This window comes from Zingiber officinale, chromosome 9B (assembly GCF_018446385.1).
Source record: "Zingiber officinale cultivar Zhangliang chromosome 9B, Zo_v1.1, whole genome shotgun sequence".
Lineage (NCBI taxonomy): Eukaryota > Viridiplantae > Streptophyta > Magnoliopsida > Zingiberales > Zingiberaceae > Zingiber > Zingiber officinale.
Window position 1 is genome coordinate 47144638 of NC_056003.1, and position 17974 is coordinate 47162611.

The following is a 17974-nucleotide window of genomic DNA, read 5'->3' on the forward strand; positions in this document are numbered from 1 at the left end:
AAGATAAAATTTTTAAATAATCAAATAAATTTGAATTGAAAATTTGATAACATCTCAACTTATAAAAAAATTTATTTTAACCATTTAATTTATTTTAAATTCAACTTATTTTAACTTGATTATTTTATCAAATAAAATTAAACACTATAAAACTTAGCTCCTTTAAAGCCATATTTGAAGTCAATCTTAAATTATGATTCTCTTAATTGTTCCTATTGGTGTGGATCATTGCATTGATTTTCTTTTATACTGTTTTTTATGACAGTTAAATACATTGTCATGATTCATGAATAGTATGCTTTCAAAATTATTGAACATTTTTTTTTAAAGCAGTTAATCTTGAAAATTAAGTTGGAAAAAAAAATACATTTTTGGCTACAGGATTTACATAATAAATGATTAGATAAACCAAGCAAAAAAATTAGTAAATAATGAAGGGCAGTTTCTCATGTTATGGAAACAAGCAACAAGCCTCTCTCTCTCTATATATTTATATATATAAAAAATTAAAACAAGCAAAACGATCTATGGGAGATGAGGAAGTACAATAAGCTGGAAGAGAATCTAAAGGACGATTCTTTTATTCCTTTTTCTCGGTTACATAAACTGGTAAACAACATTGGATCTAAATCCTCGATCTATATAGTTTGGAGATGCACGTGTGCGACGCGTGGTTGTCTCATTGTATGGGAGGCATCCCTAGTAATTGGAGGTGACATATAATGTGGACGATTTAACATGGTGAAAATTTATTTATTTTAATATTTTTCATCTGTATATAATAACTCTCTTCACGTTCTTTTCATGGTATGAAAGATAATATTGATATCAAACTAATATCATCCATTTTAATATTGATTTTTATAAATTAATATTAAGGTGATGTTAATTTCTACAAATTAATACCATCTTATTGCTGGTACTAGTAAACTAGTACTATCCATCTTGGTACTTACAAATCAGCACCAAATGATACTGATTTGTTGAAACTATATTGATTTTCAAAATCAGCTCCATTTGGTGCTGATGCTAGTAGTTAAAGAGCAGTGTGTCAAGATAGATGGTGTTAATTTGACGATTCTAATCTTTGAATACCAGTAGCAAGAGGCGCCCAGGACAATCCTATGTATCTCTCAAATTTTTTGTCATATGTAAAATTCAGTTTTCTCCTCAATATTTTTTTTTTGTTTTGCTCATTTTCTTATGTTTACAATTTACCTTAATATTTTTATTTTTATGATTTTTTTATCTTTTATTCAAGTGCCTGCTTCATACAAAATAGAATACAGTCACTGTAATTATTATTTTATAAAATTTCCTTTTAAACTTTAAAAGACTGTCAAAAAAACATGCTATTATATTTTTAAAAAGGGTAGGAAAAACATAATAGGATAGATATCTTTATAAATAGATTTTAAAATAATCAATTTAATTTTTAAATTCCGTCATAAAATCAATTATGGCCGATTCCAAATTCAGATATATTCAATAAATGAATCTATTAAATTATTATACTAGTGCTAAGTTGTTCCCTATAAAAAATGTGTTGCAGGGTCCGTGACGCCGAGTAGAATATGTATATTATTTTGGGAAGTAAAGTTACAGAGGTATTAATAAGAAAACAACATAGAAGTAATACAAAAAAAAAGTAATAATCAATTTAATTTAAAATAAATTTTAAAATAATCAATTAATAGGATAGATATCTTTATAAAATAAATTTTAAAATAATCAATTTAATTTTTAAATTCTGTCATAAAATCAATTATGGCCGATTTCAAACTCGAATAGAAGAGAAAAATTATATTAGGTTTTCAATCAGTGTTAAATTATGATAAATATTCAATAAATGAATCTATTAAATTATTGTACTAGTGCTAAATTATTCCCTATAAGGAATGCGTTGCAGGGTCCGTGACACCGAGTATAATATGTATATTATTTTGGGGTGTAAAGTTGCAAAGGTATTAATATGAAAACAAGAGAGAAGTAATACAAAAAACAAGTAATAATCAAAATTAGGCTTAAACTTATTATGAAATCAAGAATGCAAAGGAAAAGAGATGTAACCATAATGTGGTATAAACGAAACCAATTGATTCAATATTAAAATAATTTGTCTTAAAAGCATAAGTTTATATAGCACTCAAAATACTCAAAAAAATTTAAACAGAAAATTAACCAACGAAACTTAGTTCCCTAAGATTAAGGACAAATTAACCAATAAAAAAAAAATACTAAATGGGAAATTAACCAATGAGAATTTGCTCCCCTAAGATTAAGGGACTTAAACAGAAAAAGTCTGTTTAAAGGGTTGGCTAGGGTTAAGGACAAGGCTATCTATAATTAAGGGAAAATTAACAAAACTTAATAAAAATAGATAACCAATTAAGTAAACCCCAAAGATGCAGATCCAAATCTCCCTGAGCCCATGTCATGTTTTCCCACATGACCAAGCATTTTGGGTTCGATTAAGCCTTGTTGTCATGCCTTGTCTTGTTTGGATCTCCTTTTGCATCAGTCGCTTAGAGTTGAAGAGAACTCATCCTCGAGTTTAGGGTGGGTATATCCGACCCACAGCATAAGGACTTACGTGCTTTATAATTGATCCAAAAAAATGATACAATCCATTTATATTGCTAAGGGAGGACGACAATCCCATAAATACACTGAAAAGGTTGTGCTTTAAGTATATCCATTGATAACATAATGAAGTGAGCCCTTTTCTAAACTAAGGAATGCCTTTCGATTATGCAACCAACCATAAGAAACTCTATTATCACCGTAACCTGATCAAAAATATTCTACACAGTTATATCACCGTTGAAAACAAATACATTTTCAAGTTGACTCCAAACAACAATCAAAAGTATAATTGTACAAAGCACACTATTTTCAGCAGAAACCATAAAAGTGTTGGGGGCCTTATTACTGTACCGTGAGCATGAAAAAGATCTGTAGAGAAATTTCTAAATCCGAAATACCATCTCCGAATAACTCAATAGGCTTGTTCGTGACTCCAACTTTGTTTCAATACCTAGATCAATACTCAAGTATAGAAAGGAATCTTGTTTAGAAGGATTGAAGCATAAGAAAGCTCTTCTCAAACAACTTAGAGCTTCCGTTCCAATCTGATCATTCATTTGTTTGCTCAAACCCAATCTATCAAAGATGTTACCGTCCTTGGTTGCATCATCAGTAGTTTCAGCAGTAGTTTTTAGAGTAATTAATAGAGTTCCTAGCCCTCTCGACTATGAACTTCTATGGGATCTTGTGTCTATCACTGAACCTGTGGTAATTGCTGAGAATACTGAACAAAATCTTTTTAAAGTCATATTAAACTGCTGCACAGTCTTGACAGTAATTCAGATAGCAAACTGAAGAAGATGAGGTGAAACATTACTTGTTGAATACAAAGTTGTATAACTTTGTACATGTGTGTGTTCATCATCCACATGAAATATCTTGCTTTCAAAGAATGACGACAATGTTGGTAACAACAACCGCAAGGGTTTTAGTTGGTCAAAACCAGCAAACCCACGATAACTTTCCAGCTGCAGTGTAAGCACAGAATTTTATTGAGCTTCAAAGGGACTAACTTCCTTGCCTCATAACTTGAATTCCTTAGGATATAACTCAATAAGCTCCTGATGTGGATGTGCATGCCGAACATATGTTAGAATAAAAGTTCCTCGATGTTTGTGGGAAAACCCAAGATAGTACACTATCCACTTCGAATTTGCAATCTTCTTCATACTAGGTGGTGTAACTAGTGGACCAATGATAATGCCAAGCTTCTCTGATGCATCATTAGCTTCTCTGCTGTCAATAGAGTATGGAGAAGGCTCCTTTGCAATGGAATAATAGGGAACATGGCCGTGCCTAGGGACTCGATTAGATCGTGTTTGATTCTGCTAGTCTGCTGTATGCTATTTTGCTAACATCAATAGCTTTTGTTCTACCATAAAGGATGAATAAAGATGCATAACAAGTACCTGATCATTTGGTGACTCCATGGTTTCTTTTGGAAGGAACGCAAGTCATTCTATGAGTTCTTATCACTGTAGATGATGATGGTATCAGCTGAAGACATGTTAATGCTGGGTAAACATTCATGATTGTTAGTTAAGAATGTTGGGTTACAATGATTATAAACAAAGTTCCACATTGAAAACACATGGAAAGGATCATGAATTTATAAGGAAAAAATATCTCCATTGGTATGAGACATTTTGGATAGAGCCCAAAAATAAAACCACGAGGGCATAGGCCTAAAGTGGACAATATCATATTATTGTAGAGATATCTAAAATTCTTTTGGTTATAACAAATAGTATCAGAGCCCAGGCTGCCAGAAGAACTAACCACCGACTGCGCACAATAACTATGGTCCAATCGACCCATATGGGTGGAATATTAACCTCTAATGAAGGAAGTGGAAGCTCCCATTTTTGGATTAAGACGACTAGATACTAGATAGAGAAATACTAGTTGTGGCTAGACAACGAAGACCTAGTAAGTCAGTTGGACTGAGGGACAGGAAATCCTAGTAGGTCGGTTGGATCAAGAGGCAAGATGTTGGGACACTTCTGAGCTAGAGGGAGGGGGGGGGGAGGGTGAATATTTCGTCTCACTTCCTTGAAGATGATTTGTAGCAAAAAACTCAAAGCGAACTCCTCCAATGTTAACACAAGGATTTACTTGGTATCCACCTTAAGAAGAGGTGATTAATCCAAGGATCCACACATAAGCACACTATCCACTAAGAAATACACTCCTTCATAGAACAATCTGGAGGTGGAGAAACCTTGTACAACACAAGAACAAGAATACAACTCTAAACAAGAAGTAAATGTAAGAATACAATTCAAAACATCTTCTTGCTTGATCTCTTGTTGCTTGAATGCATCTTGTAAACTTGGAAGTGTAGCAACACTTCAACCCTAAACTTCCAAGAACTAGCGGTGAGGATCTGTGAGCTTGGTGAGTAGTTGCGGAGAACAGATGCGACGTTTAAACTCGCCAATGGATTTATCTCTACACTTTTAGGGTTCCCAATCGATTAGCAATCCTCCCAATCAATTGACATGCCAGATCTGATCAATCCCAACGGTCCTAACTTCTCAACTTGCGCAATGGTTGAAACCCAATTGATCAATTGATCGATTGGGAAGTTGGATTGATTGACTAATCAATCAGAAGCCTTTTGTGCTCTCATAGAAGACTCCATAATTGATTGACCAATCAATTCCAGTTGCCTCACGTCATCACGAGAAACCCAGACCCGATCAATCAATCGATCGATTGGAGTAGCCTAATCGATCGGCTGATCGATTAAGGAGCACACCGTGCTCTCATGATTTCCTCTCAATAGATTGGCTAATCGATTAAGCTCCTCACATCAAAAACACTGCCCAATCGATCAGTTGATTGATTGGGACTTGGTTCAATCGATCACATGATCGATTGACCAACCCAAACTTACTTAACTCAAGTCTGGGGTTCTCAATCTCAACATCTGATCAACAGTGACCTGTTGAGACTTTCACATGCCTAACATCTGGTTAACCTTGACCTGCTGAGATTTCATCACCAAGTGTCCGATCAATCCTTTGAGTCACTTGAACTTTCCTCCTCGTACCAAATGTCTGGTCAATCTTGACCCAGTTGGATTACTAAACACTAGATGTCTGGTAATTCTTGACCCACCTAGATTTCTACATGCTCAACTTCACTTACCAGGGCTTTTGTAACGCCCGAAAATTCTCAAATCAATTTTAGAAATATTCTATTATTTTTCTGGAATTTTAGAATATTTTTATAGAATTTTTGGAGTAGCAGAAGTAGCAAAATTAAAGTAAAAACATAAAATAGCCTAAGCGGGAATTGAACCCGAGACCTATTGGACCCTATGACTTATAGAGCGACTTTAGTAACCAAGGGGCCCCAGCAGAGGTGTGCTGAAAGAAGAGGAGAGAAATTATATTTATGGTTGAGTTGGGTTGTATTAATCACTTAATATAAATAGGGGATTTAAGTGGGAGTTTATTATTTTGATCGACAACTTCTCTTCTCCCTCAAACCCTCACCGCCGAACCTCCCTCTTCCTCATCCTCTCGGCGCACAAGCCCAAGAAAACCTAGGGTTCCATCCCTAGGGTCATTGGAGCACCTTCCGACGACGTCTCCGATATGAGGACGCTCCTCTCCGCGAGAAGAACACGTAGACGTAAGAAGATCGCCGAAGAGATCTTCTTCTCCGGAAACCTAGCGATCAGAATCGTAAGAAATCTAGCGCAGGATGTAAGTAACCCCTCACTTGCAGTATAAGTAGTTAATCGTGTATTTTTTTTATGCTTTTGGTGCAGCCATATGCATGATTATTATTTTTAGGAGAGTTAGAGCACATCAAGTGCTCGATAAAATGACTAGTACAGTTAAAGGCTACAGTAGGCATTTTAATAGTTCAGTTAAATGCCATAGAAGAATTTTAAATAGTATGTTTAGTCTTGCTCCAGTTTATATGTGACTACGGTCCAATGGGTGGGCTCCCATAGTCGCCTCTAGGTTCAGATAACCTAGCTCTAGGTTCAGATAACCTAGTAAGAGCAAGATAAGATAAATTAGCTTATGAATCAATATTTTACTTTATCAGTGGCACTGTACTGGACTCTCAGTTGTCCTTGGGTTGGGCTCCCATAGTCGTCCCTAGGTTTAGATAACCTAGTAAACCCTACTAGATTCGGGACTAGCTACCTCGGGTCTATTAGGGATGCACTCATAGCAAGTACACTTGCCGGACCCATCAGCAGCATGATTAGTATTTTTATCTATTTATGAAAATAGTTTTCAAACTTCACAAACCAGATATGTGACTACAGCTCAGCTTCAGTTTAGTTTTCTTATGGATATAATAAATAGCTTTATGTTCAGTCTTTGATTGCCATGTCTTGTATGTCCATATGCCATGTTTTAGCACTTTCAGCATGATTACCAGCATGTATTTCAAATAGCATCCTTTGAAAGCATGATTTCTTCGAATGCATGTTTTATAAGGTAGATGGTTCTTACTAAGCTCCCAAGCTTATAGTTTCATTTTCCTTATACTGCAGATAAAGGTAAAGGGAAGATGGATTAGCGGAGGTTGGAGGGCAATGCGACAAGATGTGTGGGTGGGAAGGAACTTGGAATAAAGACTCTTGGGGATTAGCCTATCTAAAGACTTAGTATTTCTAATCTTGTTACCTTTCTGTACTTTTAGGATGTTAAGTATCATGGATTGTGAAGGTAGGCACTATATTATGCTTAGATTGCTAATTGTCTTGATAATAGATAGTAAAATGTGAGTGATGTTATGCCTAGTAGTACTGTTTAAGCTTTTAGTGAGTTTTCTGAAAGTTCTGTATGAATTCAGGTGGAATTTCTGAAAAATCAGAACCCGATCGATCAGTCGATTGATTGAGGAGTCCTCAATCGATCAGCCGATCGATTGGAAGAAATCCCCGCGTACAGAACGCTATTGAGTCGATCAGCTGGTCGATTGAGGAGCCCTCAATCGATCAGTCGATCGATTGGGACGCGACTTCCGCGTATAGTGAGTTAATGAATCGATCAGCTGATCGATTGACCATGGATCGATCAGCCGATCGATCGGAAAGTAATTCCCGCGAACAGAGAGCTGTTGAATCAATCATTGGATCGATTGGTCAGACTGGATCGATCGGCCGATCGATTCAGAAAGTTCTCCCGTGTACAGTAGCACGTTGAATCGATCAGTGGATCGATCGATATGCTCCAATCGATTGAGTTCCGACCTCAATCGATTGGAGAAGCCTGATTTCGGCTGGGAACATCCGATTTCAGTCTCTTGACCATATGGAAAGTTTAGATCCCATTCTTTAGTGTTTGTACAACAATGACAAGGTATTTTGAACACAAGTTATAGATTTTACTAGTCATTAGCAGAGTGAGTTTTTAATTAGTACAGCTTTCTGCACCTTATAGTTCAGTTTAGCACAATGTAACCCCCGACCTTACAGCTTAGTCAGTAGGAGGCGGGCCGTTACAGCTTTTCACCACCTGGCTTCATTCACCAGGATTTCCCTCTGCCTATATTCACTCACTAGGGCTTTTCATCTGCCTTCACTTACTAGGACTTTTCCCACTGCCTAGTTTCACTCACTAGGATTTTTTCCACCTGACTTCACTCACTAGGATTTCTCTTCACCTAGCTTCACTCACTAGGATTTTCTAAACTGCTTGGCTTCAGTAACTAGGACTTTCTCATTGTCCGACTTCACTCATCGGGACTTTCCACACAAAGTGTTCGGTCAACAGTGATCCACTTAGATTTTCATCTTCTACCAACCTTTCCGTTGGACTTGCCCTTCTCTAACCTCCAGTTAGGACTTCCTAGTTAAGTATCAAGTCAACATTGACCTACTTGACTTCTTGTCTAACTTTGACCATTAATCTCCTTATAGGCAATTGCACCTGTAATTTCCATATATTGTTAAACATCAAAACTCAAACATTAAGACTCAAGCTTGAGCCAGCTCATGCTTAGTCAACCTGGTCAACTTTGACCCAAGAAAAATTGCACTAGTTGTAGGATCGGAAAGAACGCTAGAGGGGAGGGGGGGGGGGGGTGAATAGCGATCATCGAAAATTCGATTAAAATTAGATACACAACGGAAGAATAAGAAGCAATGCTAACACGACCAGATTTTTACTTGGTTTGGAGCCTTCGACGACTCCTACTCCAAGGCCTACACTCATCGAGTGCTTTCATTGGGTAATCCACTAATAGTTCAAAATGGTTACAAATTGCAAGTACAAGAACTATAAAACAGTGTTACCGATGACAAAAAGAAAAGAATCTTGATCGCCTGTTGTTAGTGGAGTTTCACAGCATTGCAGGAGCTTTTTTGAAGCACCAAGCAGAAGAGAAAGTTGTTGTAGTTATTATTCTGAAGCTCCAGGTCGAAGGCCTTTAAATAGGTCCATTTCGAGCGTCGGGAACCCCTCCGGGCGCCTAGACTACGTGGCCTGGTCAATCGACATGCTCCACATCATCTTGTGGATGATTTTTCGGTTCCGGGCGCCTGGACCGAGTCCGGGCGCTCGGATCGCCTTGGCGCCCTCAGCACCCACTGGGCGCGCCTGCTCTGGGTGCCCGGACCCCTTTCTTTAGCAACTTACACTTGCAAGAAAAGGTTAGTCCAGACAATCAAAAAATAGATTTTACACTGCAAAACAGAGTTAGCACAACATGATAAAATATGAGTATTAATTAGATCTTGTCTCCATGAGACTAGGACCTAGTCAAGATCTCAACTTAAGTTTCCCAAATGGACCTAAGTTGGATCGACGCCTACAGTTCCCTCAATAGGGAACACGTCCTCACCGGAACTCTCCTCCAGTTGCTTACCTTCACTTACTACTTGCAGCCACTTGACTTGCCTCTGACCCACCAGGTCTTTCTACCAGTTGTTAGGTCCGCTGACCCAACTGGACTTTGATCGGTTGTCAGGTCCTGTGGACGCAACCGAACTTCCTGCCATATATCAGGCCCCGTGGACATATATGAACTTCCCACTAGCTATCAGACCCGTAGACCTAGCTGGATTTTAGCCTGGTGTCAGGTCTCTCAGATTAGTCAACTCCTGTATACTTGATAGAAAAGGTTAGACAAATAATACATCTAACTTTAACCTATTTGGCATACATCAAAATCAGATTATTAGTTCAACCTGCACCAATACCAACAATTTCTCCTTTTTTGATGTAATGACAACCCGAGTTAAAGTTAGAAAAACATTGCAATAAAGAAAAAAAATTGCAATAAAGTATAAAATATTTAAAGTGAGTAGATTTTTCTAACCTAACCCATTATCCTCTCCCTTTGTCATACATAAAAAAATACATGCATAAAGCATAAATAACTAAGTAACAATTTGAGCAAATGAATTTTGCAATCTTAGTTTTTCAAGCAAGCCTCAAACACATATGACAAGAAATTTTGACAAAAAAATAAGGTTTTGAAAAACCAATTACTTAAAAGAAAGTGATGGTTTTAAATAAAAACATAGCTCTATTTGAGGGAGGAGTAAAGATTAAAGAAATTTTGCAAGTAAATTTTTCAAGAGGAAAATTTTTTCAAATTAATTTCTAAAGATTTAAATTTTTTAAGTAGGATTTTTTAAAGAACTCGGACAGAGAAGTTAAGAAATAATTTAAGTAAAAATTCTCTAAATAAGATTTAAGAAAAAAATTTAAAGGGAAATTTCTCAGTAATATTTTTAAGGGTAGTTTTGAGCAAACTTCTAAGGAGTTATTTTTAAGAGCATTTTTGAAGTAAAGCTTTGAAAAACCTCTTTAAGTTTAAAATAACTTTGGCAAAACAATGTTTAACAAAATGTTCTAAGTAGCAATTTCAAAGTAATTTTAAAACTTTTAAAAGTAATTTTTAATTGCAAAGAATTTTAAGGTAAAAGATAATAAAGAAATTCTTCAAATTAATTTTTCTAATATTTTAAGAGTAATTTGTACATAGAATAACTTTTCAAAATATTCTAAAAATATTTTTCAAAGAGATTTTTTAAAACATTTGAATCAAAGTAAGTTTGTTAAAATTTTTTTTGTTTAAATTATCTAAACAATTTCTTCCCCTTAATTTGATAACATTTAAGAAAGTAATCATTCAATTTTCAATATGTCTAACCGTTAGTTACTGACTAGCTATACAAAGGATAACAGTGTTTACTTAGTTAGTCAAGTTAAGTAAGATTTGATCCAACTCATTGTTTACTAAGAAGGATTGCTTAACTTGATCACTGTATTTTTCTATTTTACGCCTAGACTTATGTTGATGCACTAATATAAGCATCTGAAGTCTAGGCAAGTGACTGATGCATCTCACACCATTCTATACTTATGAATACATAATTAAGGTAGACCTAGTGTATTTGTGAGATGCTCATTTCTTAGATCTATAGGTTCATGCTTTTTATGAGTTTGATCTAGACTAAGGCCAAAATAAATTTTCAACACTAGAGAAATGAAACATTTTTGAAAACATAAGCAAATGATTTTCCTATAATTTGCAAAATATTAGAAAATTATCCAAAGAAAATCCTAGTCTATCATGCACACTCCCAATTGTTTTCGTAAACTACTGAATTCAGATTTAGGTAGTGGTTTGGTGAAAATATCAGTTAAATTTGACTTGGACTCAATATAGTTGAGTTCAATATCTCTTTTGGCGACGTGATCTCTAATAAAGTGATGTTTTATTTCAATATGTTTGGTTTTTGAATGATGCATTGGATTTTTGGTTAAGTTAATTGAGCTGATGTTATCAATATGGATTTTTATATTTTTATATTCCAAGTTAAAGTCTTTTAATGTGTGTATTGTAGGGATCTAGTGCGCTAAAAATACAAAAAGCACAGCGAAAAATTTACTAGATCCTCTCCAGAAGATCCATGTGAAGGAAAAACTATCATATACTAAGTTTGATTAGAGGGTTATACTTTTGATGCGTGCACTCGATCTCCCGACAGTTAGGATCTCATCACGATCACATGTCCATGCCTCTATGGTATCCACACGAACAAACCTTTATTTGTCTCACAAACTCATGAAGTGGAGAAAGAAATAGCCTTTGGTTGTGCTAGCAACCACCTAGGATGTTTCAGCCAAGATAGTGAGGAAGAAGATGAGGAGGAGGAATCTCAATGGGCACAACAAGTTTTCATCTAATGAATACTCCATACATAAATCATATTTATATCCATCTAAGGAATACCAAAGGTATGTGTCTTTTGATTTTCCTTCATGAATTAATCTTAATCATCTTTCATGAAAAGTCTTTTGGTCTTCCTTCTAGAATTCAAATCAACATTTGAATTTTTCATGAGTCAATGGTAATTTTTGAAATTGACCTTTCATCTTCCATGGTGACTTCAAGTTCACCCAATGAGTCTAACTCATTAAACATCATCAATCTAAATTGAGTCCATGAATCTAATTTGAATTAGACTCAATCCAATAATTGGATCCAATTGAGTTTAACTCAACGAGTCTAATTTAGATTAGATTTAATCCAATGATCCATCATATGAATCCATCTCCAAATCAACTTGTTCTTTGTGTGTGACCCAATAGGTTCTTGTAACATTGACAATGTATACAAATCAATATTTTAGATATATAAATAATGAGTGGCATCTAGCAAGGCATCATTGCTACCCAAGTGATGAGAATGTCAAGATCCGACTTAACCTTTCCATGACTATTATTTTGTATGATTTGGTTCTTCTATCATTGATATGTAGATTGATCAATGAGGCATAGATCATGTCATCTTTTTTTATCAATCTTTATGTTTCTTAATGTCAAGTAGACACACTCAATCAAATAAGCTCAATATCTCATATTAACTCATTTAAGCATGACCATGCTTTCTTGTGTCCTACTAATCAAGGGGCCCACAGATATCACTTCCGTCATATGGAAGGATAAATCCTATCTACATCACTCACATTCCTTCACATAAGTTATTGCATATCCAGTGATCGACTTTATAGTCCACCCTGTTACAGGTGATGTTTGTAGATACCAAAGTATACAATGCCTTATATAGGGAACTGTAGTGACTTCAGGTCTAAGGACTATTTATACCAATAGTCACATGAGAATATTTATGACATTCATATAACGATCCATGAAACATTCTCATGGCTGGTCATTCAGTATATCTTCTCTAATATATACCCATGTGTCAACCTGATATCTCATATCCATGACTTATGAGATTAAGTCATCCGTTGACCTACATGTTAGTCTCAATGCATTAATATTATCCTTGTATATTAATGCTTGACTAGGAATAGTTAAGACTAGTGTTCTATGTATATCTATAATATCTCATGTTGACCTCCGCAAGTGTACAGAAATGTCGTAAGTAATAATAAAAGATATCGTATCCACAGGGACTGGAATAAGCGCTAAAGATGTCTCAACATTAGTTAGCTAAACAACTAATCAATGGGTTGACAAGTGTACAGTAAAGCTATGAAAAGTAAGATAGAAAAATGAAAGAATAAGAAACAAGAATAAGGGTGACGATAAAGGGAATGTTCTAGGAGTTTTGGTTTCTTTGTAAGAATTATTCCATGTAAATGATCTACCCAATCATATTCCTCAATTGTCCATCATTTATAGAAGGTTGCCGATTCTCTCTTGCAATAGACAACTGACCTAGGATTGAAATCTATACCTAAATGTGATCAATTAGGAATGAACCTATATTGTCCTTACACGGGCTTGCCTGTCACGTGCGTCCCTCAGATAATCAACATAGAGTTCATCTCTCCTCAACCACATCAAGATATAATATACAAACACATACAATCTATCCTATCCCCTTGAATAACCCTATTTCTCCCTCAAGATCATCCCTCAAACGTTCTTACACGGGCATGTTCCTGTCATGAACGTCCCTCGAAAAATCGAATGAGGTACGATCTCTACAAGATCCATAAGATATCCAAACATTCAATCAAGAATGATAATTAGGTCCAAACACAGCAATCCACACAAGATCAAATAGATACAAAATAGGGCAAAATCATAGAAATAGGAATTGACAAATCCACAAGAGTTTTACATCAAATTATCCTTACAATTACTCCTTCCATCCTAGAACAAGAAATCTACTCCATAAAATAAGGAAAGAAACCCGAAAAAAAAAAGATTACAAGCATTCTTAATCCCCTCAAATCCAAGAAAAGAGAGAAAGAAAATTTATCTTCAGATCCAATCCTTGCCTTCCCGGAGTTGATTCGGTGAAGATCCACCCTTAGATCGTCGGAAATCCCTCCAAGAATAGTAAGGAATGCCCCAAATCTTGTTCCCCAAAAGGGGAAAGATCCCCTCTCAAATCATGAAGGAGTGTTTATATAGAGGTAAGGTTTGGATGCCACATGACCCTGAGGCACGATCGTGTGAGGTTCACATGGCCAAAGCCATTCCCTTCTCTGCCAATCTTACACGACCATGTGTGGTACACGACCGTGACATGCATCTTCCATGACCCCCCTTGCATGGCCATGTAGATCTACACGACCTAGACTACTTCTGCCTCTGGAAACCTGGCACGACCGTGTGGTGTACACGGCCAAAGCCCTCTTGCTCACTGGAAACCCTTCACGATCGTGTGGTGTACACGGCCAGGGCTTCCCTGGTCTCTGGAAATCTTACATGGTCGTGTGGTGTACTGATGTGCGTAGATTTTATATACTTTTATGCATGTTTTGACTCACATTTACATACTTTGAGCTTGCTTGATCTATGCATTTTTATACTTCCAGCTTTCCTTTTAACATATTTAATCTTTTTGTTCGGAGATATGCTTTTTGTGCATTTTTTGTACACAGGAGTCGAATTTGGTGAAGATTCTACATTCTTGGACAAAACTTATGAGCAAAGCAAGCGAGAAGGCACCTGGCTGTGTACCAGACACGACCCTGCATTGATAGGGAGCTCTGGCCGTGTGGAGTTCAGAGGCCATGTGGCAGCAACAACAAAGGAACTTGTCCTGGCCGTGTGAACCTCACACGGTCGTGCGAAGTTTTGAAGCAAATCAGAGTCCAATCCTTACATGGCTGTGTGGATCTACATGGCCGTGTAAGGTTTTCAGAGACCAAGAAGGCCCTGGCCGTGTGCACCACACGACCGTGCAGGGTTCCCAGTGCTTAAAAGTGTTCTGGCCGTGTGCACCACACAGCCGTGCCAGGTTCCAGAAGCTGGGGCAGTCCAGGCCGTGTGGATCTACACGGCCGTGCTTGGAGGTTTTGATGGGAGTTGTCCATGGCCGTGTACACCACACGACCTTGTATGGATGGCAGAGAGGGGAAAGGCTCTGGCCGTGTGAACCTCACATGGCCATGCCTCAGGGCCGTGTGGCGCCCGAAAACCCCCCTCTATTTAAAGCCTCTTTGAAGATTTGAAAGGGATCTTCTCCCCCTTTGGGAGAAAGCAAGATTTGGTGGATTCCTCCCATTCTTGGGAGGATTTTTGGGTGATCTAAAGGGAGATCTTGGTGAATTCGACTCCGGGAGCGAGGATTGGATCCGAAGATGGAGCTATATTGTAGATAAGTTTTCTTTCTCTCCTCTTCTTGGATTGGGATGGAAGAAATACTTGTAATCTTCTTATCTTTGGTTTTCTTTCTTCGTTTTATGGAGTAGATCTTGTTGTTCTAGGATGGAGGGAGTATTTGTGAGATAAATTGATGTAAACTCTTGTGGATTTGCTATTTCTTTGTTTCTATGATGTTGCCTAGTTTGTATCGATTGGATCTTGAATGATTAATTGTGATTAGGGCTTAATTCTCATTCTTGATTGATTGTTTGGATATCTTGTAGACTTGTAAAGATTAACCCTCACTCAATTTTCTGAGGGATCCACGTGACAGGTGTAAGCCCGTGTAAGGATGTTTGAGAGATAACCTTGAAGGGGAAATGAGAATATTCAAGAGGGTAGGATAGATTTTATGATTCAATCCTTGTATCTTTATGGGTTAAGAAGCTATGAACTTCTATGTTGATATCCGAGGGAAGCATAGTAATAGGTGCAATCTTGTGTAAGGACAACGTATGTTCATATCTAATTGATCACATTTAGGTACATTTTTCAGTCCTAAGCCGGTTATCTATTGCAAGAGAGAACCGGCAACCTTCTACAAATATTAGACAATTGAGAAATAAGAATTGGTAAACCATATACATTCAAGAGATCTTACAAAGAAACCAAAACTCCTAGAACCTCCCTTTATCATAACTCAAACCCCAAACTCTTGTTTGTTAATATTTCATTTTAGATTTGTTTTTCATCCTTAGCATTTGAAACCAATTGATTAGTTGTTTAGCTAATTCGCTTTGAGATATTTCTAGTGCTTATTCCAGTCCTTGTGGATACGATAATCTTTTATATGACTTGCGACATTTCCGTACACTTGCGGAACGTGACAAGTTTTTGGCGCCGTTGCCGGGGACTGCGTTATAGCATTGGAGATTATCAATTGAGTTAGACTAAACATAACTTTTCCTTCTTTATCATTAGTATAATTGTAACTAATCTTTAGAATTCTATTTTTCTTGTATTCTTTTCTACTTTTTGTAATTTTTTTTCTTGTTGCTATTCTAATTCTGCATTATTGATTTCTAGCATTCTAGTCTAGCTTTTCTCTTTTCTTCTTTTTCTTTAAATTTTTCTCTTCTTTTCTTTTGTAAACATATCTTGTTAGTTGATTAGCATATAAATTATTCTAGACATTTTTATTTTTCCTTTTGTCTTTTCTTTCTTGTTTTCATTACGCACTTTCTTTCTTGCAATTTAAATTCTGCATTTTCTTTCTTGCTTTTCATATTGCATTTTATTTCTTGTCTTTGATTCTTCATTTTATAATTTTTTCTTGAATATCCATGAGCACTTACATCTCAAGCAGGTCCATGAGAAATTTTTCTATACCCTTTTCTGCAAGATCTTTATCTCCCATTGTGCAACCTCAAATTGAAGCAGAAAGTTTCCAACTAGACCCAGAGTTAATTTTTATGATACAAGGTCACAAATTTGGAGGAGAAGTATCAGAAAGTCCTTATCTTCATCTTGAAACATTTTTAGAGATTTGCAATATGGTGAAATGTGAAGGAGTGTCAGCAGATGCAGTTCGATTGATTGCATTTCCTTTCAGTATCAAGGATAAAGCAAGGACTTGGTTATATTCTCTTCATCCTCAAAGCATCACAAGTTGGGAACAATTGGAGAAGCAATTTCTAAATCATTTTTTCCCTCCTAGCAGAACTGTGTATATGAGGAATTACATAACAAATTTTGCTCAGGCATATGGAGAATCATTGTTTGAAGCATGGGATAGATTCAAGAGTCTTCAAAGACAGTGCCCTCATCATGGTTTTGAAAAATGGTTGATTCTGTACATATTCTATGGGGGAATTTCTTTTTCAGACAAGAGTATATTGGATTTATCAGCTGGAGGTTCTTTTATGGATAAAAGTGTAGATGAAGCATATACATTAATTGATCAAGTGACATTGAATCTCCATGAATGGTCGAACATAAGTTGGATGAAATCTCCCTCAAACATTCAAGAAGTGCAAGCTATAAATGCTATAGAGCCTGTCAAACAAATTGTAACTCAACCATCTATGAGTTTTGAAAATCACAAGTTACAGAATGGGGAGTTCAAACATTTGGGGGCAAAGATTGAAAGTATTATTTCAAAATGGTTTAAAGAAGATCCCCCTCATTCGCAGACAAGATCTAGTGAAAAGTGTGATGATGTTGGGTTGAAAATTGGAAAAAATCATGAAGAACCTCTGAAGAAGGACATGTTTAGAATTGAGGAGAAGAACAATAGAAGACCACATGAACTCAGTTCCATTATTCCAGGAGATTCCCAAATGCCATAAGTACCTTTCCGTCAACGATTGATCATACCAACACTAGATAAGCAAGTTGAATCTCCTCCACAAGCTAAAAGGGAATATGGGAAATTAGAAGTACCTTTCCCAAGACCTTCACTAAGGGTTCCTTTTCCACAAAGGTTAGTGGGGGTCAATGAGAACTATGACTTTAAAAAATTCTGTGACGCTGGTAAGGTTGAGTGCAGATTTTTGAATTTGTATAAAGATGAAGACTCTTCAGATGATGATTGTGAAGATAAAGCAGTGGTAAATAAGTTTTCAGATCTACCTCCAAATTTTATAGGGTATTGTAGTGACATTAAATTTTTAGATGATGATGATGTGGTAGATCAATTTAAAACTGCAAGTGACGTCATTGATCCTCCTATAGTTGATTCTCCTATTGAGGATATTGATGTGGGTTTGTTTTTTTGGTGTTTGTGTTGATGATGTTGATATGGAACAATGTGTAGGGAGCTGTGTTGT

General features: G+C 36.3%; 1 non-coding gene across 1 annotated transcript; it reads right to left on the minus strand.

The window, feature by feature from the left end:
* Window positions 1–16874: 16874 nt before the first annotated feature.
* On the minus strand, window positions 16875–16980 carry LOC122025819. The gene has a single exon (XR_006123845.1). It is a non-coding gene; the product is annotated as a small nucleolar RNA R71 (small nucleolar RNA).
* Window positions 16981–17974: the final 994 nt, after the last annotated feature.